General features: G+C 50.8%; 1 long non-coding RNA gene across 1 annotated transcript in view; it reads right to left on the bottom strand.

Annotated features, from left to right (window-relative positions):
- Positions 1–6,676: 6,676 nt before the first annotated feature.
- Positions 6,677–27,986, bottom strand: part of LOC128897687 (uncharacterized) — a 39,994-nt gene continuing 18,684 nt past the window's right edge. Inside the window, exons 3-4 of the long non-coding RNA XR_008462523.1 lie at positions 11,309–11,496; positions 6,677–6,708 (exon numbers count right to left, since the gene is read on the bottom strand). This is a non-coding gene — a long non-coding RNA (uncharacterized LOC128897687). The remainder of the gene's footprint in view (positions 6,709–11,308; positions 11,497–27,986) is intronic.

The raw sequence follows: 27,986 nt of genomic DNA, 5'->3' as shown, positions 1-27,986 counted from the left end.
ATTCCACTCTGGTGAGAACCCACCTGGATACTGCATCCAGTCCAGGAGACCCTATTACAGGAAGGATCTGGAGGTGCTGGAAGGTGTCCAGAGAAGGGCCATGAGGATGAGCAGAGGGCTGGAGTCCCTCTCCTATGAGGATAGACTGAGGGAGTTGGGGTTGTGCAGGCTGTAGAGGAGAGGGCTCCCAGGAGACCTAATTGTGGCCTTCCAGGATCTGAAGGAGGCTCCAAGAAAGCTGGGGAGGGACTTTTGAGGGTGTCAGGGAGGGATAGGACTGAGGGGGATGGAGCAAAACTAGAAATGGGGAGATTGAGATTGGATGTGAGGAAGAAGTTGTTCCCCATGAGGGTGGTGAGAGCCTGGCACAGGTTGCCCAGGGAGGTGGTGGAAGCCTCATCCCTGGAGGATTTGAAGGCCAGGCTGGATGTGGCTGTGAGCAACCTGCTGTGGTGTGAGGTGTCTCTGCCCTTGGTAGGGGGGTTGGAACTGGCTGATCCTTGAGGTCCCTACCAACCCTGACAACTCTGATCCTGAATAGGTTCTACAAGATGCTGCAGAAATAGAGTTGTGGGGTTTTTTGTCAGAAAATGATCATCTTTTGGCTGAGCAACCAGCACCAGAACAAGAGGACACAGTCTCAGGCTGTGCCAGAGGAGGTTTAGGCTGGATGTTAGGAAGAAGTTCTTCCCAGAAAGAGAGATTGTCCATTGGGATGTGCTGCCCAGGGAGGTGGTGGAGTCCCCATCCCTGGAGGTGTTCAGGAAGAGCCTGGATGAGGCACTTAGTACAATGGTTTGGTTGATCAGATGGTGCTGGGTCATGGGTTGGACTTGATGATCTCAAAGGTCTTTTCCAACCTGGTTAATTCTATTCTGTTCTATTTCAGGATGTGGTTTTGGTGTTTATTCTGAAACACTCCCTTATGTGTCAGGTTAAGCAGTGGCCCTGCAGCACCTCCTCGCCCACAGGAGCTGCAGAGCCTCCAGATCAGGTTTGCCCTAACACAGTGTAGATGTCTCGGTGTTCAATGCACCCCAGGAGCTGCTGACCTCTCCTTGGGGACCCTGACACTTAGAGAGATTGAGGTTCCTGAGGTATTAGCTGAAAAATGCAGCTCAAGAGGGAAAAGACTTCAAGTGGAAATTGACTTTGAAGCCAGTTCAAGAAGCTGAACGCTGCTGAGCCTGGGGATGTCCAAATGTTTCTCTCAAACAGAAAGAACATTCCTGGCTCTTGACTGGAGTTTTATTCCCACCAAAATGCTGTTGTGGTGGGTTTTTTTAAGTTACATTTCCTTTGGTTTTGAGATGAAAACAAATGGAACCTACCTACATTCCTCATCAAACAGACACCTGATTCCATTCATTTCAATTCAGTTTCACCATTTTATATTCCAGGTCATTTCTCTGGATCACAAAGAGCACATCAGGGCAGCAGCAGGACCAGGGGGTACAACACCAGCTCTCTGACTCCCCACACTCACAAATCATCTGATTCTGCTCACACCAGCAGCTGCTTTGTGCAAACAGCAGTGAAGAGGAGGAGGAAGCCAGAGGCTGGTGCTGGTGTTCGTGTAGATGGGGCTCTGCAGCAGGTCTGGGCAGCAGTGCCAGAGCCAGGGCGACCTGAGGCCAAACCTGAGGAATGTGCAAATACAGCACCCTTGGTCAGGCCTTTGTGAAGCTCTGCAGGCCCTGTCACAAAGCACCTACAGCTAACTTGGCAGGTGGGCCACTCCTGGCTGCAGTGTGCAAGGGGAGGATGCCCTGTGCTGCACGAGGAACTTCCATTACATTACTTCCATTTCTACCCAAGGAAGAAAATCAGCAGCCTTATGGACCTTAACCAGGCAAGAGAATTCACATCTCCAGTGCACTGAGCAACTCACCACCTTCACACCCTGTTGGCACACATCTGCTCTTGGTGCAGCTGTGCCACAGCAAACCTCCTGTCAGTGCAGGCAGGGCCAAGGCTGTACATTGATCCACCCAGGCCACCACCACCCTGCAGAGTATTTAGCAAGCCAAGCTGCAGGACACAACCTGCCTTTGTCCAGTGGATGGAAAACCCTGCCCTGGGCTCAGCTCATCAGGTTACACTGCAGAGGGGCTGCTTTTGGCAGCCCCCAGCCCCAGGCAACAGCTCCAGGAGCAGAGGCAGCACAGGAGCACAGCCCTGGGCTGCAGCTCCTCCACACAAACCCTGTCAAACAGCCTCCCTGCAATGCCTCACTGAGGGGCTGGCTTCTGTCAAAGCACTGACCACTCACTAACTAACAACCAAACTGTCAGGTCCAGCTCAGAGGAATGGCAGGAAGGGTTTTGGTTTGGAACCTCTGAATGTTGATAAACATGACAAAATTAATTACACTGGGAAAGCTGAGCTGCAAGGACAATTGGCACATCCCCTCAGCTGATACAATTTCCAGGTCTGTGTGACAGCAAGACCAAAACCACTTCCCAAATATTTGCCTTTTGGTTTTGAACCTCCTCCTTCTACTGTAAGCCCTGACGTGCTGCAACACATTTGCCCACTCACATTATTCAGGGGAGAAGTTTTGAAACTGAGGTTTGAATAGAGGCTTCCTCGGTGGCACTTTTGAAGTGTTGTGTCTGGGATCACTGTAAAAAAATCCCCAGAAGGCTGCAGGCTGCCAACACAAATAGTATATTTAAGGCTGGGGGATTATCCTTTCCTTGACAGGGCTGTGCTACACAGCACTAGCTGTCATACACAGTCTGCTAGCAGCACTTTTGTTTGAAGTTCAGTCCAGCACAAATAATGCTCAGACAGGCCTTTTTTCCCCCCCTTCTCCCTGGAAAACAAAGCCTTCAGACCTTTAAAAGGAGCAGTGAGGACTCCTACGTGACCACCATCTTGGATCTATCTCTGTCCAGACACAGGATGAGCCAGTGGAGATTCCTGAAGCTTCAGAGAGTTTTGTTTCCTTTGTGGCAAACCTGTAATGGCATTGCTGTGAGTTTGTGGCCTGTGTGGGCATCCCCCAGCATGGCTGAGAGCAGGAGGAAGAAATCCAAAGCCACAACTAACAGTTAACAGGACAGTGTCCTGCCTGCAGATTCTCTGCAAATAAAGCTCAGCTGCTCCATGTCAGCACCAGGCTCTGAAGTTAGAAAAACTGTGCTGTGAGTCCCACTCATTACGGACTGTGTGTAAGTAAACCTCTCTGTGCAATGGAAGCTTCTCCCATCCCATGGCTCCAAGGGATGGAGGTGCTGAGTGCTCCTGGCAGTACTTTAGGCACTTGTCTCCCAAATAATCCCACCCACATCTTCTTCCAGAAGAGAGAAAACCTCCCTTTGTGTCCTAAGCCTGACCATGCCCAGGTGTTCTCCTTAGGACCCTGGCCAGGCGCCACTTGGACAGGAGTGTAAGAGCCACAAGGGATGGGGCAGGGAGACAAGAGCCCTGCAGAAATACCTGAGGTGCCAGGAAACAGCTGCAGATGAAATCCTGCCCCCTGGACAGGCTGGGCTGGTACTGGGGTCCAGAGCAGGGCTGTAGGGAACAAAGAATGTGAAATCCAGATGAGCTCTGGGCTGCACCAGCAGCAGGACAGAGCTGAACCTGCTGCCTCACTCTGCTCTAACCCCTCCATCCCAACATATCCCCACACAGCAGAGACCTACAGGTGGCTGCTGCCCAAGGGACACTTCTGTCCCTCCTCACAGGCATGGGCCCAGAGCAGTGCTCTCTCTTATCATCCTGAAACCAGCAGCCTCCTTGCTTCAGGCCTGTGAGTCAGTGACACCCAACAGACCTGTGGTAGACAAACTTATAGCTTTTATCAAACTAGGGGGTGGCCAAGGTGAAATCATCCCTGACCAGGGCTGCTGCCTTTAAAAGCCTTTCCAAATGGTGTCTGGGTGCCCCTGCTGGGTGTCAGGTTCTAGGAGCTGGCTAATCCACCCGGAGCAGCTGCGGAGCTGCATCTAACACCACATCACCTGCTTCACAGAGAGAGCTGACAATAGTCTTAGCAGGAAACTAAAATTAGAGGTTTAATTGAGCTTTGGAGTCACTGAAATCAGTGACACTTCAGTAATTCACATCCCTGATTTTTCTTGACTGAAATAATCATCAAACCAGCTCCCATTTATGCCTCCCCCTGCTCTCCTGCACTCCCTGCCTTGGTAGCGTGGCACGCCTCACACACCCAAAGCCTGTCTGGCACCTCTGCCAGGCCTCTGGGTGTTCCCAGCAGCAGGGACAGACCTGGAAGGGGATGGGGTGTCCACAAACCAGCAATCATTTTACAACCACGAGGTAATATAATCACCAGCAGGTCATGGGAGCTGTCACTGAGCGTCACCAGAGCAGGCACAGACACAGAACATCAGAAAAGGACAAACAAATCCACACGCAGGATGAGGACAGAAGGTGAGGCGAGATAAGAGAAAGAGGAGAGGTCAGGTTGTCCTTTACATGCTGAATCTCCACTGCACTGGAGCTGAGGGATATTTTTAGTGCTGAGTTTGAGATGGAAATGAGCTGTTTGCTCATTTGCTAGGGCCATTCAAAAACAAGAATTCAAGAATCAGAGGGAAGGAGCAGGCTGCAGGCTGCTCACCTGTGAGCACACATCAGATGTGTGCAGGAGGAGCCTCATCTGCTGTCCTGCTGCCAAGGCTGAGATGGGATTCCCACTCCAAGTGCTCTGCTCCACAGAAGGAAAATTTCAGGTTTCTGTAGTTCTTGGACAATTTCATGCAATTAACTCCTCACATAACAAAGAATTACTAAAAGTAGCCTGAAAGAGACTAGATTGACATTAATGTTATTTTCTTCCTCCCCGAGAACTGGGCCACATCTAGATCCAGGTAAGTTTCCTATTGCATTGCCAGCACCTTCTGATGGGGTGTCCACAGCTGCAGGGAAAGACAGCAGCAGGGCCCCCATCGTGAAAGGCAACAGTGTGATGTCACTTGGTTCTGTGTGGAGGTGAGTCTGGGTGAGATATCAGGCTCGTGGTGCTGCTCCCCACGAAACAGGGAGATGCCCAAACTAACAAGAAAGGAAGCAAGAGCATCTCCTCTGAACACCAGCTCAGGGTGTCAGTAGAAGACAGGGCCAGCCTTCATGAGCACATCTTGTACAGCAATCAGATCTGTTCAGGTACACAACAAGACCTCTTGAAGGCAACACGAGCCTCTCCCCTGACCTCACCGGGGCGCACCACACATCTCAGGCAGAGGCAAACATCCTGTGGAGGTGTACCTGCTTAATTGTGTCGATTGAGGGTGCTTGATGTTCTCCAGGATGCAGAATAAGCAGACCTATGACGTTGATGTGACAGCCTCAAAGGCACAGTGCTGAAGCAGCCAGCAGCAGCTCTGCTTCCTTTGCAGAGCAGCAGCCTCAGCCCCGCTGTGCGGCGCATGGCAACGCACAAGCTCTCGATGCAAGCACCCTGCCTGTGCCCTGCTGCCTCCAGCATGCCTGCAATTTGTGGGAGATTGCTGAGGGTTATTTTTAGCTCATTGTTCTGTGCATTTGGAGTTTCTGAGCCATAAATACAGCTCCTCGTGGTGGCACATTTGGAGAAGCCACAGGGTGCCCCTGCCCCCACTGGCACCTGAAGCCTCCGGTAGCTGGTGGCACTGAGCTGCCCAGCACTCCCTGCACCCTCGGGCCCTTCACAAGAGTCTCCCAGTTCTGTTGTGACCCATGTGGCAGGAAGGGCCAGCTATGAGACCTGTTCTTTTTGTCAAGTGGGATCAAGCCCTGGGCATGCTGGGCCCCTCTGGCAGTGCTCTGTCAGCTGTGTGCAGCTTGCTGCCGCCGGCGCTTGCCTCTCTTCCTCCCTCCTTCCTACACTTGCTGCAGGCACGAAATGTTCCCAGGCTCCCACGGCCATCCCCTGGGCTATGCCAAGTCCATATGCTGCTGTCCCCTCTCACATGGATTTCCAAAGAGCCAAAAAAATCCCTCCTCAGAGACACCCTTCTTTGTGCACAGCCCTTCCAGCAGAGTGAAGGAACCTGGCCAAGATGGCCACAGGGACACATCATTGCTTAGCAAGGCTTCACCTGACATTCAGAGGTACCAAGTATGTTATTCTGGGGTAACATAGCCAGTTCTATTTCTAACCTAGAAGAGCTGGGTTTTTTCTGAAGTGAAACCTTTTTATACACTTTTGCTTTGAAATTCTCAGTTTGCCAGGAGCAGAAAAGCCCTTTGATAGAATCATAGAATTGTCAGGGTTGGAAGGGACCTCAAGGACCATCCAGTTCCAACCCCCCTGCCATGGCCATGGACACCTCACACTACATCAGCTTGCTCACAGCCACATCTAGCCTGGCCTTCAAAACCTCCAGGGATGAGGCTTCCACCACCTCCCTGGGCAACCCATTCCAGTCTCTCACCACCCTCATGGGGAAGAACTTCTTCCTAACATCCAATCTCAATCTCCCCACTTCTAGTTTTGCTCCATTCCCCCCAGTCCTATCACTCCCTGACACCCTAAAGAGTCCGTTTGCCCCACCATTTTTATCAGCTTTCAGGGCTATGATCAGAGGATTCTGACTTTAACAATCATCACTGACCCATCAGGTACCTGCAGCTCTCCCAGTGCCCCACTGTGGTCTTCATGGATCTGGCAGCCTCCAAGCCCAGCGCTTCAGGTGATGCCTGTGCCCCCAAGAAGACCATCGTCATGTGGACCAAAGCTTTACTTAAAGCTGGCTGCAAAACACAGACCACTCTCAGTGGGTATTTTGAACACCAGACTTTGAGTGATGCTCCCAAGTGATGGGCAAGTTCATGTTTTAAGGCGGCATCACATTCAGCACCACAAACAACTGCTGCTTTAAACATCACCAAAATATGTCCCTTCACGGGGTGTCCCCTGAGGGGTCTCCACGTGCAGGAAGATGCCTGACAGCCCTCCAGGATGCTGAGGCACAGCCAGCGTACAGAACTGTGCTCTGAATGAAAGCTTCAGCTTTGGGCTGGAAACGTCTTCTCCTGAGCAGCAGCAATTGCAGCTCTCATCACAACATCCTCACCCACAGCTGAAGATCCCATTTCAAGAGTGACTGAATGCTACAACGCAGAACTAAACACTCCCATTCACGGCTCTTCTCCCTTCCTGTCTCTTAATGCACGTGAATTCTCCTCCCTAACAGCTACTTCGCCATCAACAACAAGCACAACATCTTTCCCAAGGCAAAGGGGAAATCCCTGCAAGTATTTCTGGTGCTGCTTCCAGCCAGAAATAACAGTAATCCGATCCACGAGTGAATTCCACTTCTGCTGCTGAGTTCTTTTGTACAAATATCTTTGCTTTGAAAAGGTTTGGCAACAGCCAGGCACAGCCTAATTTTACTTATAAAGTGTGAAGCAAAGATGATTTCCAAGTTCCTGAATCACAGAAAGGAAGTGTCTGTGGCCTCCCTTATCAATTCTGTCATGAGAAAACACCACAGTTCAGCTGTTTTAGATGCAATTTCAGACCTCCTTTGCTGCAGCCCTGCAGATCCCCACCTCCTGCCTCCCCTAAGACCTTCCCCCAGCAATGTGGCCAAATCCAGAGTCTCATCTTGGTGCCATGGTTTAGTAGTCATGAGTTCTTGGGTGACAGGTTGGACTTGACGATCTTTGAGGTCTTTTTCAACCTTATTGATTCTATGATCTTGGGACCAGGGAAGCTTTCAGCCTTACTCAAGTCATCTGTTGTTAACAGGCTGCATTACCATGAGCAAAATCTAGTCTGCAGTGTTAAGAGAGTTGAGCAAATTCTTCATTTGGCAGAAACCAACAGCTGCTCTGAGAGAGAAATGGGTGGCCAAGGAAAGGGCAGAGCCTCAGGGAACATGTGCAGCAGTTTGGTTCTTCTTCCTCCAGGCCCAAAGCTTCCACAGCTTCTGAGATGCTGCTCATGGCCACCTTGGGTCAGCAGCCCGGCTGCAGGGCTCACTGACAGAAGCTGAGGTGATGGGAGCTGCTCTCTGCCCCAGCTCTGTGCAGGCCAGCCCCCAGGACACAGGGCCTGCCACCCACATGGCTCACCAGGGTGCTGGGGCCAGAGCTGCTGCCAGGAAGCACTCCCCTAATGTTTTATCTCTTCATTCACTGCTTGACAGACCTGATCTCCTCCAGCCAGGCAGGGACAGTGCCAAGGGCTGGGAGTCTTTGATGTGCCTTTACAGCACCACCACTCATCACTCTCCAGCCTGTAACAGACCATTTCACTGCCCTGCCCCACCACAGGTGACCACCACCAGATCTTCTTTCACCACATCCTGAGGGTCTGCAGATGACAGACATGGTGTAAAAAAATTAAACAAGGCTGAGTGGAGGATCCTCCATCTCCCAGTCATCTGTGGGATGTGGCCAGTGACTGTATGCTGAATTCTCCCATAAAAATCAGTATCAGGCATGCCTGATCTTGTCTAATTATTTTTGAACACTGCCACTCCACAGCCTGACATTTAATCTTCTGCACAGCTCCATGGTAGATCACAGCCATTTGTCAAACCAAATTGTTCCCTGACAGGCTGCAGAGACATCTATTTGCCATCTGCAACCTATTCCTTAGTTTCTGGCACATATTTTCAGTGCTTTCTTTTGAAAGCTGTTTCAGATTGCTATGGGCTTCTTCCTAACCTCTACTAGGAAGGCCTCACATGGTCTAATTGTTGACAGCTGCACCAGGAGAAGTGTTTTATGTTCCTTTTGTTGTTCCTCTTGCTGCACACATACAAGTTCCTACATTAAGGGCTGCCTGGCTGTGGAACATGCTCCAGGAGATGTGGAAAGCAGATGATGTCTTCCAAGAGTGGCTTACTGGGAGGGTCTAACTTTTCATTAAGTTTTACAGAGGTAGCTGCAGCTCCACACATTAAATCCAGCAAAAGGCATCTGAACAAACAAGTGTGAAGCTCTGAAATCAGAGATTATTGCTAAGCAAGTACAGAGTTCATCAGTAGAAGGACTCTTTGTAGTGTGTTCAGATAAAATCCAGTCCTAGTGACATTTTGGGTCAGAGTTAGGAAAACTTGCAGAGTTGTATTTTCCTGCTGAAGCTCCAGGGCCAGCAGGAGCTCCCTATGAACAGGCACAGGCAGGAGGGTTAGCGGGGGGAGGCTGAGAGAGGCTGTGGGACCTCTCCTCACACCTAACTAGCGAATGGGGCCACAGATGCATTCCCAGCCCAGAAGCAGATAAGCCTGGCACAGAGCCTGTGCCTCTGACCCACAGCCCAGCTGTGCCATGATTCCTTCTGCCCTTGATGCCCCCCATGTCCACAGCAAGTCTCACTCCAGAGCAGCCAGACACATACCTAGATGCGAAAACCTGCCTTGGCATAGCAAAAGCCAGCATTATTGAAATATGCAGGTCCTGGCCTCTGTGAGTCTTGACTCTCAAGACCCTGTGAGTGAGGTTTCACTCACTACAGTACCACACGAGAAGTACTAAGCTGGACAAAAGTGAATCTCTCCTTTCTCTTTCGAGGAGTTTGTACTTTCCTTTCATGCTAAACTAAAATCCAGTCAAACAAAAACCTCACTGCTGATTATTTCTTGTTTCCAGGTAGAAAAAGGACTGGAAATACCTACAGAAGATGTGGTACCTGACTGTGCATCTAGGAGATGTGAGAGTGTGGTAATACTCTGAAAGGAGGAGAAGGCTGGGGCTAGACTGCTCTCTCTTTTCTGCCAGGCTGAACTCAAATCTGAAACATCTGCTCACAGAGCTTGAGATGAGTTCTCACAGTCAAACAACATGAGCACCAACTCTTCCTGACATTAGTGCAGAACAGCTATCAGTTCAGCTTTTTGTGGAAATCTCAGAATCCAGCCACTGCTGATCTTCCCTGCAAGCACAGAGTGGCAACGTGTTTTCTCTACCATCAAGTCACTTGCAGAGAATAATTAGCACTTCTTACAAGTATTCTAAAGCCTAAAATCTTTGGGGTTTTTTCTTCCTAGAGCTAAATTGTACACGTTATCCTTTAGGAGCTATTCAAAGTGGCTGGTACTGGCTGTATAGAACATATCTCAGGCCAGCACGACTGGCACTCAGTCAGTCTGTCTTAATTCAGCCTACTATGAATAAAAAAGAAAATACTCACTTTTGAACATGCACCACCACTATTAAAAGCATAATCTACAGGGCAGAGAGTGGAATTTCATCTGAAAGGACAGAATTTACATCCACAGCTGGGTTCAGGGCTCACATCCCTCGTGGCAGCCCAGGCATGGTAGCAGAGGGCCCCACACGCTGTGCAGGGCTCAGCTCTCATGTACCTGCAAGCCGGTGCTCACACAGAAACCTCCCCTTCAGCTCTGCAGGATGCAGTGAGCTCAGCAGCAGCGCAAATCCAGCAGGAAGCCCCAAGCACTGCCCAGACCTTCTGCCTGCTTCTGCATCTCTGCCACAAGCTCTGCCAGCAACCCTGCATCTGGCACGTTCTGGAGAATGGACCCCTCCTGCCTGAGGAACGGGTTAGAGTTCCGCTTCTGGTGCTGCTCCCCGTTCTGTGCTTGCGTGGAAAGGTCTCTTGCTGTCCCTGCTGCTGCTCTCAGACCCTTTGTCTGCTGCGTCTGTTCAGCCAAAGGCGAGCGGGGACTGTCCCAGCTGGGGGCCTGCACGGTGCCCATGACAGCGAACTGGGTTTGAAGTAGGGGGGCACAAAGGCTCAGAAAGAACGGGGTGGGGGGAAGGGAGGAAGGAGAGGGAGGGGGGAAATCCTAAAAAGAGCAGCAGACGCTATCGGCAGACGGCTCAGCCTGCGCGGGGAGGGCTGCCCTGGCCGCTGGTGCCTTCTGCTGGTCCACCAGCAGGTGGCGCCCGGCCCGCGGCAGCGCCAGCGGCTCTCTCCCGTCCGCAGCGGCGCAAACCTGGCACCGAGATGATGCCCTCAGCGCCGCCGGGGCTGCCGCCCGCGTCACCGCGGCGGGGCCTGCACAGGCACCTGGCATTCTCCGAGACTTGCAACGGACAAAGACGTTCAACCACAGCAGCACCTTTCCTTCTGGGCAGCTCCGGGCAAGGCCCCTCCTGTCCCTTGCAGACCGTGCCCTCGGCGGCTGGGGCACAGGAGGAGGCAGCTGCGATCTCCCTGACAAGCCACGGCTGGCAGACTTTGCTCGCCACCTTCAGAGGGACACATGGATAACAACTGGATTGTGCGTGAGCGCTGAAGGCTACAGCAGCCAGAGGATTTGCTAGGAGCTGAAGGCCAAGGGACCTGCGGCCAGTTTCTCAGCCACCACTCACAGGTCTGACCCTGCAGCCCACACGTAACAGCAGGAGAGAGGAGAGGGACGCTGGCACTCACCTGCATCTCTGCGAGCTAGGAAACATCACCAGCGCCTGTGTCGATCTTCTCCCTTCCCCCATCTTTATGTGCTGCTGCAGCTGACCCCAGCAAGGCCCTGCAGAGACACAGAAGACCTTCCTGGTGTGATGCACCACAGGACCACAACTCCAGGGTGCAGCTTCCTCAAGACAGGGCAGCCAGATCTCCTGCAACAACAGATGACAAATTAAACGCTCCAGAGAACTCCAGAAAAATCAGGCTGCTCTCTCTTCTTTGCTGTTTCTTTTGGTTGGTTGGTTTGGGTTGGTTTTTTTTTGGGGGGGGGCTGGGGTGGGGTGTTTGGGTTATTTTTCAGTTGGTTGGTTTGATAACACACCATGCACATCCTGCTTCCTTCTGCTGCGTGCCCAAGAGTAGGCTTGGCTTTAGACAAGAGTAACCACGCACTGTGACTGCCAGGGAAGGACATCTTCAAAGCCAGGGTCCAAGCTCTTATTCTCTGCAGGCATGGGCTGCTATATAAGCAATACAGAAAACCATATTCTGACTTTTTTTAGATTCTTTGAAGAAGATTTCACATTAAGCAAGTAGGAAAACTGAGAATATTGTAGAGTTACATGAGATGCTGGAGATGATATTTGCCAGCAAGGTAACTCAATATACATCCATTCTGGCATTCAATAATTCAAGAGAGGCCCCCAGCAGTGAATTATCAGGTGATTATCTCTCAGCAGCAGCTACCCTCAGCCACAAGAGAAGTACCAGCAGCTGCAGAGAGGCACTGGCCACCACACGTCACATCTTCACTATCAGGCACCAAAATACAAGCAGGCAGCACTGTCAGCAGGACTGCTCTGTAATTTCTCTGACCAGAAGTTAACAGGAGAAGGGAGGCTAGACACCCATCTCTGAAGCTGGGGGCTCTCTGCTATTGTCCTAGTAGTGACTGACTTTCTGAATTAAAAACCTTACCCTGCCCCTGATTCTGCTCATAAAATGGTTTGATCAGACAGGAGCCATGCTTCAGCAACTAGAAATGGGCAGATTCAGATTGGATGTAAGGAAGAAGTTGCTCCCCATGAAGGGTGATGAGACACTGGAATGGGTTGCCCAGGGAGGTGGTGGAAGCCTCATCCCTGGAGGTTTTGAAGGCCAGGCTGGATGTAGCTGTGAGCAACCTGCTGTAGTGTGAGGTGTCCCTGCCCATGGCAGGGGGGTTGGAACTGGCTGATCCTTGAGGTCCCTTCCAGCCCTGACAATTCTATGATTCTGTGTTTCAGCCCTAACATAGCAAAAATCTAGGTAAGGATGTATGGTCTTTAATGAATAGAGGCCAACAGCTGACAAATTAAATACTTCAGAGAAGTGAAAATTAAACAGTCCTGCAGTCACGAGCGCTGGCATATGGAGAGCTGCCACGGAGCTAAGAATAGAAGTGTCTACTGCAGCAGAGAGGGAGGTCCCAGTGTCCTAGAGCCAGCCATACATCTGGGCCCTGGGAAGGCAGCCACAAGGCAATGTATGCTCAGCAGCACACATTTGCTGCCTTCCTGCCAGCTACTCCTTCTCTGCAACCACAGGCTGAGGGCAGCAGCCCACAGGAGTCGGGCTGTGCTTTGCCCACCAGCCTCCCATCTCCCTGTAGCCACATGGCCCAGCTGTGCCCCACTGCTTCACTCGGGCCTCCAAAAGTGGACAAGTGGCTTATTGGTCACACATCTGCATATTCTAGACACCAGCCACTTCTACTGGTTTCTTCAGGTATCTATGAAGAGCATAAAACCACCAAGGGACAGAGTCTTCCTTGTTCACTCCTGACTCCTGCATGGTCTCCTTGTGCACAGTGGAGCCATGGTGCAGAGAACCAGGAGGAGAACCAGAGTCACTATGTGGAAGATGAACAAAGCAAGCAGGTACTACTCACAACCAGAGATGAGAAATGATTTACAGACAGGTGGTTCTGCAGCAAGTCAATAGTGTTTGTATGAGGTATTCACCTGTTAATGACTGATAGAGGAAAGCAAATTGGGATGATGGAACTGCAGACAGACAGCATCCAGGCCACTTACCTCCTTGTTGTCCACAGAAAGCCACCCAAGCAAAGGCAGGAAGACCAAAGTATGGCATGTGCAGCCAGCAGCCAGACCAAGTATGCATTAGACTGCCCAGGAGAAGCACCCTCACGTGAAACATGCATCACCCCACACCTGTGGCTGTCTTGGAGATGACAGACAAGGTTGATTCACAGCACTCCTCCTGAATAGTGCCCTACACTCTGTAATGCAGATAGCTGGCAAGAGATAATGGGCACTAAAGAGCAGAAGTGAGATAAAGCACTAAAGAGAAGAGGGAGATAAAGTGCTGAAGAGGAGATATGCATGAGTGCATGCACACAGAGATTGGAGCACAGGCTCCAACAGAGAGCAGAGGCAAGCTGTGCCAGCTTCAGCACTGAATCGCTGCTTCTCTTCCCCCAAAATCTGGCCGAGGTACTTCTGGAGCCTGTCAAAAGGTACCAGGCTGTAGAAAACTTTTGGCTGCATGTCTACTGAGCAAGCTGGATAATAATAGTCAAACTGAGTGGAGATAGAGCAACTTTGCTGCCATTGAGGGCCCATCAGCCTAGAGAGGCGGGGAGAAGCTTCTGCTCCCAAGGAAGCAAGAGGAAGGGAAACCTGAAGCAGTTTCTTGGCTGTCTGCTTCTGATATCCACTCCCAGGGGTATTTGCTGGCTCCAGCTGATGCAGCCCTGTTTTGGGTGATGACTACAGAAGGGATGATTAAGGCACCCTTACCTCACTGACCAGAAAAAGACCCAAGTGCCTCAGACTGACTGAAGGGGATTTCTGTCCAGCTGTTCCTTTCACAACACTGGTGCACACAACAGCCTCAGGAGCTATCAGCACCTTCCTCTGAGCTTGTGCAGAACACAAACTGCTTTTCAGTCGAGCTTGACACTCGTTGCCTGTGACGATGGCAAAGGCACCCAGCGCTTCTCACTCCACAGAAACCTGCTGGTCTTTACCTGCAACTGTAGCCAGAACAAAGCTCAGAAAGAACAGGAGAGTTCTGTTTAGTGTTTCAGGGCCTCCTGGTCAGACCTGTTAATATCAGAAGCCAAGAGACCCTCTGGCACTTGTGTGTTTTCTGGCAGCTTCCAGCAGATACAGCTGCCGTGCGCCACCTGAGTAAGGCCTCCACAAGCAGCACTGAGCTGACAATTCCAGCCTTACAGAGACTTCACCTATCAGTGCTGCATCATCTCTTGGTAGAAGAAGGCTTTTCTATCATGTCTGATGGGGGAAAAGGGCTTCAAAAAGCTCAGAGCTGCATCAGAGGAGTTTAGCACTACCCTACTGCTTATGTCCATTTGAGCAGCACTGAGTACAGGGAACCTAATGGGAGAGATTCTTCCTGGCTGGTCAGGTTTCTCCACCCATGAGGAGGAAGGGGATGGCTCTTTGTCCCTACCTGATATACAGGCTGCTGTGGCCAGCCTTGTCATCAGCCACAATGACAGGAAATTCTCCTGAAGGCCTGCTCTTTTCTCACCACAGGACACTGACCACAGCCACAGGAAGATTTTTGGCATGAAGAATGGTGTCCTGGCCTTCTCTATCCACTGCTCCCACATTTCCACCCACTTTGGTCCCTTTATGCCCTTCTCTTCTGCCTCCACCTTTGCTCTCTATGGTCTCCAGCCTCTGCTTTGGTTTGAGCAATGTGTGATAACAAACAAGATGTGAAGAAGAGATAAGCAGAGGGAGTACTGAGAGGGCTCATGTTGTCTTACTTGTTTCATGCTTCTCCTGGGAAGGTGACACTTGACCACACGTGGCAATGGTGCTGATCTCACACATGGCAGCAGCTTATAAATGAAAACAGCTGCAGCACTGACAGCATGCAGGCCTTAGAAAAGCAAGGTGAGGTGGAACTGGCTTGTTCATCCATGACAGGAAACATTTTGCCCCCCATTACCAGCACGAACCTTGTCTGCTTCAATCCTTCTTTGCAACTCACAATACTCTACACTGGGGGCACACGAGGAGGCAAACCCACAGTTTTCCTTTTGCTTTCTATGGGAGCAGCTCAGAATGCCATCAACCCCAACCTCTCTGTGCACTCCAAAGCCTTCAGCTGCTCACCATTGATCCTGTTACAGCTTGGGGATGTACCAACCTTCTAAGTAAAGCAAGCTGGTCACCCAAAAGTCAGCTGCAGCAGAGACTGCAGGACAGGCCATGTGCCCAGGGCCAGGAGAGGTGCCCGTGCCAAGAGGGGCTGTCAGCCAGCCTGCTGCAGCCAGACAAAACCTTCCCTCATCTACCCACAGCCAAGAGCAGCAGAGTGAAGAGGTGAGGAGGAAAGGAAGCCAGCCCTCACAAGTACATTTACAGCACTGTCTTAAGCTACCATTTTAAAATTACTTTTCTGCTTTTTGGCCCTCAGCACAAGAGACAAAATGGATGTGAGATGCAGCAGGTAAGCAGTGTCTCTTTCAGCTCCTCATGCATTTACACCAAAGCAGAGCTTGGACCAAGGACACCCCACAGGAAGTGATAGAAAATAGGTTCAAAGCTTCATGTGCACTTGCAGCCCAGAAAGCAAATCACATCCTGGGCTGCATCAAGAGAAGTGTGGCCAGCAGGTCGAGGGAGGTGATTCTCCCCCTCTGCTCCACTCTGTTGAGACCCCACCTGGAGCACTGTGTCCAGTTCTGGAGCCTCTAGTGCAGGAAGGATCTGGAGGTGCTGGAAGGTGTCCAGAGAAGGGCAACAAGGATGAGCAGAGGGCTGGAGCTGCTCTGCTATGAGGACAGACTGAGGGAGTTGGGGCTCAGTCTGGAGAAGAGAAGGCTCTGAGGAGACCTAACTGTGGCCTTCCAGTATCTGAAGGGGGCTACAAGAGAGCTGGGGAGGGGCTTTTGAGGGTGTCAGGGAGTGATAGGACTGGGGGGGAATGGAACAAAACTAGAAATAGGGAGATTGAGATTGGATGTTAGGAAGAAGTTGTTCCCCATGAGGGTGGTGAGACACTGGCACAGGTTGCCCAGGGAGGTGGTGGAAGCCTCATTCCTGGAGGTTTTGAAGGCCAGGCTGGATGTGGTTCTGAGCAACATGACCCAGTGTGAGGTGTCCCTGGCCATGGCAGGGGGGTTGGAACTGGCTGATCCTTGAGGTCCCCTCCAACCCTGACAATTCTATGCAAAGCTGTTCTGACAGAACACAGGTGGGTTTGGAAATCACAAGTAAAGAGCACTAAAAGCTAGCAACTTTTTTGACAGGTACCCTAATTTGAAAATTCCTGTGGCACTCTACCCAAAATAAGTTGGGCTTCATAATGCTTATCAGGAGAGGCTTAAAGCAGCCAGGGGTTGCCAGGGGGAAAGCAGCATTTGCAGTAATGAGCTGTCCCTTGGGCCCCAACAGCAAAAACTGGAATTTACTGTAGCATACCAGCTGTTCCAGATCTCTTTCTATCCTACATTATACACAGCATGGAGGTTTCAGCAGCTGTAATTTCACTTCATGCAGAATGTGATTTTCTTCCACACATCAAGCACCAGCTTGCACAATAACCCAGCAGTCCCATAACTAGGCTCCCACTTTGAGAGGTTAGAGCAAAGTCTCCAGCCCTGCTCCTGGGGTGTCACAAGTAGCAGGTATTTGTACAAAAGAACATGGTGCAGAGTTACCCCAAAGCTGGAAAGTGCATGTGCAGCTTGGAAATAGAAAAAACCCAGGGGCAGAGATTTGGTAAAATCTTGGCCATCAAAACACAAGAGCAGGAAAAACAGATGGGCAAAAATCTAATTTCAAATCAAGAGAAAATGCACATTACTTTTAAGGATATTAGTTATGCACTTGGGCCTTGAAAACCACTTGTAGAGAATAAAGCAGCTAAGAGGTGCCATGGCTTTCCTCACCACTCAAACCCAGTGTAGAGCAGCAGCTTTGGTGATTTACTTTCTGGAGCTCCTTAGATTCTTACATAAGGAGACAACCACATCAGACACCTCTCTCATGACCTGCCTCTCCTCCTCTCTGTACTCTGGCCCTCTCTCAGCTGAGCACTTCCTTTCTCTTCTGACTTCATGTTACTGCCAGTCCTGGTTTTCCTCCCAGATGGCAAATAGTCATCTCCTGGCTACCTTCACTTGCAAGCAGCAGCAAGCCTTCTGCCTTGCTCTGCACAGTATTCAAGCAAATGACAAGGCTGAAACTCGCTGCTAACCATAAATGCACCTGATCCACTGAAAAGCTGAGGGACCAAGCTGGCAGGACAAGCTGTTCCCAGAGGTCTCAGCCCCATGGGTAAAACAGAACACCAGTTTTGGGAGCAGTTCACATGGCAGACAGAGGTTGCACATTCAGTGTATTGAAGGCAGATGAACACACAACCAACACTGGCTGCTAATAATTTCCATGGTGGCAGAGAGTTATCCTGTAGTGCTTGATATTTGAGGGACATGGTTTAGCACCAGCCATGCTATACTTAGAGGATGGTTGGACTCCATGATCTTAAAGGTCTTTTCCAACCAAAACAATTCCATGATTCTAGTGCTTCTATGCTTCTAGTGCTCAACAAACCACGGTCAAAACCAAGATCAGAACACTGGCATACATGTAGAGAGGACAGAGACCTAACAGCAGGTTTCCAGTACCTGAAGGGGGCCTACAGGAAAGATGGAGAGAGAATGTTTACAGCAGTGACAGGATGAGGGGCAATGGCTTCAAACTGGAGAAGAGCAGATTTAGATTGGATATCAGGAAGAAGTTCTGCACCATGAGGTTGGTGGAACACTGGAAAAGGTTGCCCAGGGAGGTGGCTGGGGCCCCTTTCCTGGAGATACTCAAGGTGAGGCTCAATGAGGCCCTGGGCAACCTGATCTAGTTGGGGATGTCTCTACTGACTGCAGAGGGGGTTTGGACTGGATGCCCTTTGGAGGTCCCTTCCCACCTGGACCATTCTGTGATTCTGAAACCCCATCAAAAGACAGAGACACAAAGTCACCTCTAACTGCCACCCTGAGGAGGAGATGAAGGATGGAGGAGAGAGGCCTCCCTCTAGCCATCACCCTGCTCCTTCCTTTTAGGGATTCTCACCTCGGTAAGCACCCCCTGTCTGGGCAAAAGTCAGAAGCTCTCTCCTCAGAGGCAAGAGCAAAGGCCAGCAGGAGAGCATGCAGTGCAGAGCCACAAGTCTCAAGTTACTTGAAGACAGAAGCATATATGGGAAAAGCCTCCGTGTTAAACCACGGGTTATAAAAACCAAACAGTTGTGCCCAGCACTGTGATCAAATGCCATCCTTATTCCATCAGAGCTGAAAATAGTGTGAGTAACAAGGCAAACAACTGTAAAAATGCCAGGCTGCTGCCAAGGAGCAGGCATGGCACTGTTTCGCTGCACTCGGGGTGATGGTGGTGCCGGTAGAAGGGAAGCCTCCATTGTGATTCAGAACACACTGAGCTGAGAGTTGATGCAGCCAAACAAGAGCTCCAACAGCAAGCTGCATACTGCAGAAGGATCCACAGACCACAGCATTAAACCAGGCTGGCCCCAGGTTACTGGCAGTGCCCTCACTCACAGCCTCTCAAGAGCACCCTGAGCTGCCAGCACACAGGCAGCAGCCCCCTTATTTACCCAAACTGCAGGAGAAACCCTGGGGTACAAGTTCACAATCCCCCATCTTCCCAGATCCTCTGGAGTTCCTCTGTCAAGCCCAGGTGGTTCTCCTATTTTAGCTGTTGGCTGCACTGGCTTTGTTAGTGCTGGAGGCTGAGGCTTTGTAGCAAGCCCTGGGAGCTGGGTACATTCTGTTCAGAGAGCCAAAGGCACTGAATAACCACTCACATTTGCATTTGCCTAAACATAGCCTAAAACATACTGCAAGCAAATAGCAGGGGTAGGTTTAGCACTGGAGAACACAATTGAAAAGCAAAACACCCATCAATAACTTGGTACTTTTCCAGGGAGACCAGAAAAAGGCCAATATGAATCAGAATCACCCAAATGGTATTTTTGCATTGCAGCAAAAAAAACCACCCCAAGACCCCTCCAAAACCACCAAAGAATATAGTTTGAGATGTTTGCCAAGAGCTCAAACTCCTATTTTTAACCAGTCGATACATGTCATGAGCTTATCTGCAGATAAGATAAGCTACTAAATGCTGTTTCTGGGCTTTAGACTTTTTGCTACAGACGTGTGCAATCGCTGCTGCCGCCCGAGCCCGGCTGCTTTTCTCTGCAGCAGCAGCAGCAGGGCTGGCAGAGGTAGCCAGGCTGCCAGCAGAACTGCTGCATTATGAATCAGATCATGCTCACCAGGCAAAGGAGGCTGTAGCGTTCGGGGTGGGCTAGAGAGAGCCCAGAGACTTGGGGGTGCTATTCTCGGCGTCGCCAGCGATTCGCCGCGTGACCTTGTGAAAGTGACTTCATCATCACATACATCAGCTTGTCAGCCTCTTGGTGTGAGACATCAGTGCTGCTGCAGAGCACCCCAGAGGCTGCTTGCCTCCAGAAGAGAGGGAGGCAAGGAATTGGACTGTCTGAAAAAGCAAAGGAGATAACGTGGTGCTTCTGGGTGCTGCCTGCTAAGGCAGTTTGGAGTGTTCGGAACAAAGGCTCTAACCCAAGCAATAAAGGAGGAATTAAGACATTAAAAAAGGAACAGAACAGCAGCCCCTTGCAGTTATTTTGTCCCTGTGGATGTTCGATGACAGCAGCCCCTTGCAGCTATTTTGTCCCTGTGGACGTTCGAGGAGGCAGACACTACTGCAATGAAACGCCTGGGTGGTGTCTGGATGCTGCGGAGGTCGATGCCTCTGATCTACCTGACTAGATTGATCCTCACAGCATCCCTGCGCAGGGCAGCAGGAGCCAAGCGCTGTTTGGTGTGGAGATGGCTGTGGAAGACTCCCCCGGTTAAAGACAGCCGATCTGGGGACGGCTGCCAGCAGCTCCGCCTGGTAACAGCTCAGACACAACCTACTGGCGGAGGAGAGATTCCCACTCCCTGCCCACGCCGCAGCCCGCCCCAGGCAGCGGCTGGGGAGCGCGGGCGCTGACACAGCCCTTGCCAGCCGGCCCCTCAGCCAGCAGTGGCACAGGATGATGTCAGCTGGAGCATCTCATCAGCAGGAGTTTCACTGAAACTGCGTCTGAGCCGTGCCAGACATGACGGCACACGGCCCGAGCCGGCACGCCCTGCCTCAGCCTGCGAGGCGGCAGCGCAGCCACGCAGCAGCCTCCAGAAGGGAGCACCAGATGTGTGCCGAGGCCCAAAAGCTCCTTAGCTCACGCCAGTCTTCAGTGGGTAACTGCAGCAGGTTTCCTGAGCACAGCTGCAGGAGCAAAGGGCAGTCACAACGGGCAAGCCTCTTCCATCCCAGTCAAACACCAGAACAGGTGCCCCAGCTCCACACACAGCCAGTTTCTGCCCAGTTGTAGAGGATAGCTTCAGCTGGTGCCCAAAGCCAAGCCCCAGCCCGATGTGCCCTCCAGGAGCTGTTGGTTCTGCTGCTGTGCTCTGGCAGCAATTCACTCCTCCCTACCAGAGCACTCTGTTGTGCGCAGCTCGCTCAGGTTATTTGCTGTGGCCACCCCCAGGGCTGACTCAGATGAGAAACATCCACTTTTCTTGGCTAGAAGCACCACGTGCTCCACTGGCCACCTACATGCCAGAACCCAGGACTCAGAAAGGTGGAAGAAGGCAGGCAGGAGGAGAGGAGATGATTAGAGGACAAGCTGGCAAGTGAAAAACTGACTTGGAGTATGGAAGAACATGGAAAATGGCAGGGAGCACAAGTGTAAAAACTGCACAGAGCTGCTCAAGGACTACTGGATAGCCTGTGGATAGAGGAGGAAGCTAAAAGGAAAAGTGTGCATGCACCATGAGCATCAGAAACCTTCATGATTACTCTCCTGAGACTTCCAAAGCAGCAAACACAAGCAGCAAATGCTCACAAACCACCTGAAGAAAGTTCTGCTGCAGCTGGGGACGGTGAGGTAGAGAGGCAGCGCTGAGCCCAGGAGAAGGCTCCCAGCAGCAGGCTCCCAGCAGCAGCCCTGGAAGCACACTAGGCCCTTTGGGACTACCTTGGTCTGAACTGCAAACCTCAGCCTCCCCTGAAATAAACAGGAGGAATGATGAGAGGCTGAGTCTGCCCTGTTCAGAGGTGGGGTGGGGGTATGGTTGGGTTTTAATTACATTCATGAACCCACTGCCACCAGACACCTATGCCAATGCCCAAGCCCTTTCCCACAGCCCTGGCAGCAGCCAACATGACTGATATCAGACCATCACACTCACACTTACTCCAGCCTTATGTCCCAGATCCTGCACTGGCAGCTCCACCTCAACATGCCACCTCATGGTTTACTGGGGCAAGCTGTCACCTCTTCCTGGGCTCCTTTACTTCTAGGCTGGCTGCACCTTTGCCCAACAAACACTGCAGCTCCCAGGGAAGAAGCTGTGACAAATGACTTCAGACAGCAGCAGCACCTCTGTGACTGCTGACACACGGCCCAACAAGGCAGCTGGACAGGGATCACCATTCCTATCTCACAGACAAGAAAATAAGCCTCTCCTGAAGGCAAGGACGCAATATGGACTTCAAGTGACCAGATGGGCTGCTTTTGAATGATAACAGCCTCTTGTGTTTGCTCTGCATTTGCCATGGGTTGGACACGATGATCTTGAAGGTCTCTTCCAACCTGGTTTATTCTATGTATTCTATGTCTTATGCAGAACACAATGTACATGGAATGCAGTGGTCAAAGTCTTCTATGTTAATCCCATAGGAGTATGAGGGCACAAGCTATTGACTCTATTCCCCTCTCTGCTCCATGACAGCCATAGAGCTTCTCATCTCAGCCCTTGTTCAGTCACCAAGCACCCTTTTAGTGCACACCCTCCCTGGCAAACCAATAACATGGTTAACTCAATTCAGATAAACTCTGGGCAGTTCCTGTACCTACATCAAGCCTGAAGTCCTCTGCTGCTTCTGCAGAAGGCTTTGTGTGCCCTGGTAATCAAGAGTTACAGCAGTCCCTGGACCACCACAGTATTTCTTCAGTGCCAAAATCCACATTCATAAACCCCCAGAGTGACACAGATTACACCAAACTTAATGTAAAGAAAATGCTTGTGCCACTAGACTGGCAGGCTTGATGGCATTCCCACTCCTGGCAGAGGTCAAGGACACAGCCAGCTACAGCACGAACCGACAGCAGAGAAACTCTTAGCACAGACGTCCTCAGCATGTGCTGAGAGCAAGGCAGCTCACACCTTTGTCAGGCACTGTCCATGTGAAGACTCAGGATAACTTGTGAGCTATGTGTTTGAGTTCTTTCATCCTGCACATGAGGTTCTCCATGGGGAGGTACTCTGAGGATGTTGGCTGCGCTTGAAACGTTGGCAGAAAGACTAGAAAAAGAAAACACCACAACAAGATGACACAAAACCCACACCAGAGGTATACCCAAATCCCCCAGCCTTGCTAAACCTTTCTGCTGCCCCTCAAAACCATGCCTTGCACATCTGAGCTAGCCAGTTATGGCCACCACACACAAACCCTGCTCTGGTTTTGTTACTTCCCCCCTTTAGAGAAGCCTCCTTGACAAGCATACACTGCAGTTCCTCCAAAGCCATGGTAACCTTGGCTGTTTACAGATGGATCAAATGTATTTCAACCTCTCCACTGTAGCCAGAAGCAGGAAATATTTTTTCCCCCCTGGGATTTCCTAAATCTTTTAATCTTCTGCCTCTGAAATCTGTAATTCTACTTTTTGAAGTCCATATTCATGAAGAGAGATTGAAGTGACCGAACCAGGGAGAGAAGAAATTCCCTTTTTCATTCTTCATCTGTAGTTCACAATGTCTTATCTCAGAGACGCCAGCCAGAAAGAGGCTTAGAGGTAAGAGTTAATGGAGGCAGAGGTGACTTGCAGAGCATGTCACCAAAGAAACCCCCTGCAGAACGCCGAGGAGGGACCAGACGCTGGTATGTGGCTGGGGAACAGAACAGCAGCTGGGGCTGCTGTGGTCTCAGGATGTGGCAACATTAAACATCACTCCATGCCAGAGAGACCTGGGCATTCCTGAGAGAATGCAGAGCCACCAGGGTGATAAAGGGGTAGAAACACATGAGATGCAGGGAGAGGGTGAGAGGGCTGGCAGCATGCAGGCTTGAGAAGGCAGCATGGGGGGATGTTACCACTGTGCAAGCACTGATGGAGGGAGCAAACAGGACAAAGCCAGGCTCTTAGATACTCAGCTTCACCTCAGTCTTCAGAAGGCACTGCCAAGTGAGATCAGCCAGTGCTGCGCTCTGTCACCTCTTGCTCTGTAAGAAAGCCAGAGTGCTCCACATGCCATGTGGGGTGCCATGGGGCAGCAGTCACCAGGGAAAGAGGCCACATTAAGGTGGAAGCTGGTGTCTGCCTAGCTGGTTGGGGATGCCTTTGTGCAAGGCTTTTGGATAGCAGCAGATAAAGCTGCAAATAGAAAGCTAGCTCTTGCAGGTGGCAGCTTTCAGGGACCTGGCAACACGATGCAGCCTGTTCTGGTGGCTGACACCTGCTCAGAAATGACAGAAAAGCATGGTCAGGTGGCACAGTTACTGCCGGAGGAGAGCCATCAGCCTGTCCTAGTCCAGAGGGACAATGCACAGACAATCTCCCACAGCTGCTGCATTTGCCTCCTGCTTTGCAATTCTCCAGTGTCAGGTCCAGCAGGCCGGGTCTCTGGGGTGGATCCTGTGGTCTGTGGAAACACAAGTAACCACTGGGGATCACCACCATCAGCTGGAGGCTGAACATCAGGACAACCAGCAGGTGGAAACTCAGTGAGAAGCTTATTTACTTCCTTGGACTGGGCTTGAAATGTGCAGAAAGCACATGGGGGTACGTGGAGCTCACAGGTCCTGCCCATGGGACCAGAGCTCCTGCTAGGTGGGTGCAGAGTGATGAGAGCACCTTTGCAGGCAGGGGGTTTGGAAAGCAACAAAGGCTGCTCTGCCCAGCAAGCTCCTGCCTAACCAGGGAATGTTCTCCTCCATGAGCATGTGGAACCATAGAATCAATAAGGTTGGAAAAGACCTCAAAGATCATCAAGTCCAACCTGTCACCCAACACCTCATGACTACTGAGCCATGGCTCCAAGTGCCACGTCCAAACCTCTCTGAACACCTCCAGGGACGGTGACTCCACCACCTCCCTGGGCAGCACATCCCAATGGCCAATTACTCTTTCTGGGAAGAACTTTCTCTTTACCTCGAGCCTAAACTTGCCCTGGCACAGCTTGAGACTGTGTCCTCTTGTTGTGTTGCTGGTTGCCTGGAAGAAGAGACCAACCCCCACCTGGCTGCAACCTTTCTTCAGGTAGTTGTAGAGAGCAATAAGATCTCCCCTGAGTCTCCTCCTCTCCAAGCAAAGCAACCCCAATACCCACAAGTCATCAGCACCAGCCAGACTACAACTCCTTCTACCTGGAAGGGGGTTATAGCCAGGAGGGGGTTGGTCTCTTCTTCCAGGCAACCAGCAACACAACAAGAGGACAGAGTCTCAAGCTGTGCCAGGGCAAGTTTAGGCTCGAGGTAAAGAGAAAGTTCTTCCCAGGAAGAGTAATTGACCACTGGAATGTGCTGCCCAGGGAGATGGTGGAGTCACTGTCCCTGGAGGGGTTCAAAAAGGCTTGGATGTGGCACTTGGAGCCATGGTTTAGTTGTCAGGAGGTGTTAGGGATTAGGTAATAGGTTGGCCTTGATGATCTCTGAGGTCTTTTCCAACCTGGTTGATTCTGTGTTTCTCCACCTGTATTTTCCACACCAAGAGCCTGCCTCAGATGCAAGTCTTTGTAGAACCCAAATCAGGTACCTAGAAGAACAGGCCCAGGGAACAATATAGTACTTTATGCCTAAAAAAACCCCAACCAGTAACAACTGCACCCTCAGAGGAATTTGTTTTGGCAGGTGGGCAGGAGAGGAACCAGTAAGCCGCAGATAAACACAGAGGAGAATGCTAGCACTGCCTGGCTGCAATGCCTAGCCTTCCCCAAGGAATTCTGTCAAAACAAGGTTAAATATTTCACTGGGACTAATGCTTTCTTTTAATTTATTTTTATAAATCAATCTGCATAATGTAAGCTGGCATCCTTCACGTTTCAATTTTGCTTACAGTAATAAAACCCAACTCTGCAAATCATCCCCAGCTATATGTTATTTTTACATCTAAGAGCACTGAGTGATGGAAACTTGGCAGGAAGGATCCGACTGAGAGAGAAGGAAAAATTGTTCTACTTCCCAAACATACCAGAACAAGACCATGCTCCACAGCCTGATTTTAAAGCAGTAGGTTGAAAATGACTCAGCCTACGTTAAAATTAGAGGGATGATGAGATTGAGACTGCAAGATATGTACTAAATAAAGTGCATTTTTCACTTGACTTCAAGAAGCTTTTATGTTAACGTCTGGTAAAGGAAATAATGGAAACCCAGCAACTAGATAGGTCTGTGAACCAGCCAAACCTACAAGGTGTTTCATGGAGCTGTGAATGCCACCTGTGATGATTACCACTGTAGGAAAGGCAGATTTGACAGAACACAGGGAGTGTTTGGGGCAGGCACCCCCATCACTGAGCTGCCAGCACAGGAGGGCAAGGCAAGGACAGGACAGCAGCAGCACCGTGCCACACATGCACACGTTGGCAGCGGCACTCTGGCGGCAAGGCCTCCTGCTGAAGGCCTCTGCAGCCACTCTGGGCTCCTCTAGCCCCCTCTTTGCCACAATCCTCATGGTGGTTTCTCCAAGACCACCCCTTGTCCTCCCAGAAGAAGCCACAACCCCAACACCTCCACCCTTGGAGCGATGAAGAGATGCCACCAGTAGGTGGGTGCTCATCTCCCAGCGCTCTGCAGCCCTCTGGCAACAGCACTTGGCACCACCACTCACCACTGAAGCTTTTCTCAAATCACATCCTGACACAGCTTACACAGCACCAAGTCATTAGCTCAGAGCAAACCTGACAAGTTTTTCTCTATCCTCTACTGTTTCTCTTTGTGCTCAAAGACAGAAGCACAATGTGCCTGGAGCCTTTTAGAAGGAATCCTTGCTCAACTTTGCCCCTCCCCACACCATAGAGACATTAAAAACATGTATAAAAATATACATCTCCCTAACATTTTGAATGCTAGCTGAAAAAAGTCTTAACTGGAAGACTTCACTAAGGCCAAATGACCAAACCAAGACATTCCCCTCTTCCCACATACACTGCTCACAGCCAGGAGAGGAACGTGTCACAGCTCAGTGTTTCTGCCTGCTGCTTCCTCAGGCTCTTCCTTTCTCTCACAGGAAATCCTCCAGCTGGCCCTGGTTTGTTCTGTGGTGCATTTTAAATTCAGCTGCTTTGCATCAAATGAACTCAGGTGCATGCAGACATTTGGAACTTGCACCTGGTGAGATTTCCTTACTTCCTTGATTGCTTTGGTTTCCTTCTAACAGATCCCTAACGAGCAAATTAGAAGCAAAAAAAGCAAGGAGCAAGGAGTCATTCTTCCAATCATTTCCTGCCTTTCTGCAACACACACACACACATGTTCTTTGAAGAAATGTGAGAAACCAACTGGCACCACAGGATTCTGCATTTCCCAACATAGATTAACAAAGTCCTGCCTAAGGTTGGTGTTGAATGGTTTGCACAAATAGCTGCTGCAGATTTCTCCCTCGTAGGAGGCCACAGAGGGCAGGATTCTTGTCAGGAAGGACTGTTCCTCCCCACGTCTCTAGCACAAGTCCAGAGGGTCACTGGGCTGCTAGTGAGCAGCACTGGTGCTGCACTCTGGAAGTCAAGGCTGACAGGCAGAGCTGGGTGACCATCTTTGTAGGCATGGGTCGTTTTTACTAACCTAGCACTGAATGGTTGTCATGTGCCAGGAGGAGCCCCTGACTCTCAGGCCTCTTGTGTCCAGCCCCTCCACCCGGCAGCACTTTCCCAGCCAGGTGCCCATGGTCCTTACCACTCTGGAAGTCCCAGCAAGGCAATGGCAGCTCCTCTACAGAAGTCTCAAGGAGAAAAAAAAATGCAGCTGGATGACTTGATGTGACCTGCTCACATAGGCTGAGTTCTGAGGGGCAAAGCCTCACAGGTTCTGTTGGTCCAGCCAGCCCTTGCTTGCACAGGGCTGTGTGGGGACTGCAGGAATGCCTGGGCAGGGCATGCTACACAGCAAGCCAGGGCAAGAGGATGAAGAGCAGAACCAAAGCCAGGAGGCCAGCTGCTGGGATAGCTGCAGGGGCTGAATCACTTGTTTGAGAAGCAGTATCCTTAGCCTGGAGCTAAAAGAAGCGCAACAGAGAATAAGGCAGGGCACTTGAGAGGGAGAATATCCTTGGCTGGCTTTCATTTGTTTTGTTGTGGGTTTTTTGATGCTTTACAGCTATTACCACTAAAGAGCAGAACCTGTGACAATGCAGAGAAAATAACTGTTTTGCTCTGAGAGCATCAGGCAGCATTTCACCAAACAAGAATGGACCTGTTGGGTTGTTTTGATTCCTGGCATAACTGGACATGCCTCATCTCCAGCCTGAAAAAATGGAAATGCATAATGAAGACAACCTCTTGTCAGGTAGCTACACACAACTTCCACCACAGGATGGGAACTCTTGGCAGGATGTGGTCTCAGTACAGAGAAACTGG

Source organism: Dryobates pubescens, chromosome 13, assembly GCF_014839835.1.
Source record: "Dryobates pubescens isolate bDryPub1 chromosome 13, bDryPub1.pri, whole genome shotgun sequence".
Lineage (NCBI taxonomy): Eukaryota > Metazoa > Chordata > Aves > Piciformes > Picidae > Dryobates > Dryobates pubescens.
The sequence above is the reverse complement of the archived record's forward strand: the minus strand, read 5'-3'. Positions and strand labels throughout refer to the sequence as shown.